Below are 1,044 nucleotides of genomic sequence, written 5' to 3' on the forward strand. Positions count from 1 at the left end.
GAGGGTTGGGTTGGATTGGATTGGATTGGATTGGATTGGATTGGATTGGATTGGATTGGATTGGACTGGGAGGGAGTCCAGAGGTCATCATTAAATTCCCGGTGCTCCGCCATCCGCCCACTTCCAGCCCATCCGGCCATGTAATCCACTGGAAGACACCCAGGAAAAGTGCCGGCAGCTCATCAGCCCTTCCCTGGCCTCATTCCCCTCCCAGATCCCGTTCCTGGGCTCCCGGAGGTGGTGGTGGTGATGGAGATGTTGGGAAGCCACGGCAGTGCTCAGCATCCCTCTCCTGATCTTCCCTAAGCGGGCTCTGCTCCTGGATGGACACGCTCCACACTTCCCAGTGAATTCCACACTCCTACTCCACCACTCAGTGCTCTCCTGGGTCTTCCAGCCGGGCATGAGCCCAAAAAATTGGCAAGTCATGGGATGGAGGAGGTGGGAAGGGATGGTGGAGGTGGGAAAGGAGGGTGGGAGTTGGAAGGGATGGTGGAGGTAGGAAGGGATGGCAGAGGTGAGAAGGGATGGTGGAATTGGGAATGGATGATGGAGGTGGGAAGGGATGGTGGAGGTGGAAAGGGATGGGGGAGGTGGGAAGGGATGGTGGAGGTTGGAAGGGATGGTAGAGGTGGAAAAGGTTGGTGGAGGTGGAAAAGGTTGGTGGAGGTGGGAAGGGATGGTAGAGGTGGGAAGGGATGGTGGAGGTGGAAAAGGTTGGTGGAGGTTGGAAGGGATGGTGGAATTGGGAAGGGATGATGGAGGTGGGAAGGAAGGTGGAGGTTGGAAGGGATGTGGAGGTGGAAAGGAATGACAGAGGTGGGAAGGGATGATGGAATTGGGAAGGAATGGCAGAGGTGGGAAGGGATGGTGGAGGTGGGGAGAGATAGTGGAGGTGGGAAGGGATGGTGGAGGTGGGAAGGGACTGTGGAGGTGGGAAGGAATGACAGAGGTGGGAAGGGATGATGGAATTGGGAAGGAATGGCAGAGGTGGGAAGGGATGGTGGAGGTGGGGAGAGATAGTGGAGGTGGGAAGGGATGGCG

At 57.2% G+C, this 1,044-nt stretch overlaps 1 protein-coding gene across 3 annotated transcripts in view; it reads right to left on the minus strand.

Annotated features, from left to right (window-relative positions):
* The window catches only part of PNOC (prepronociceptin), a 10,901-nt gene that overhangs the window by 1,968 nt on the left and 7,889 nt on the right, over positions 1-1,044 (minus strand). The window lies entirely within an intron of this gene.

This window comes from Lepidothrix coronata, unplaced genomic scaffold (assembly GCF_001604755.1).
Source record: "Lepidothrix coronata isolate B3197 unplaced genomic scaffold, Lepidothrix_coronata-1.0 Scaffold179, whole genome shotgun sequence".
Lineage (NCBI taxonomy): Eukaryota > Metazoa > Chordata > Aves > Passeriformes > Pipridae > Lepidothrix > Lepidothrix coronata.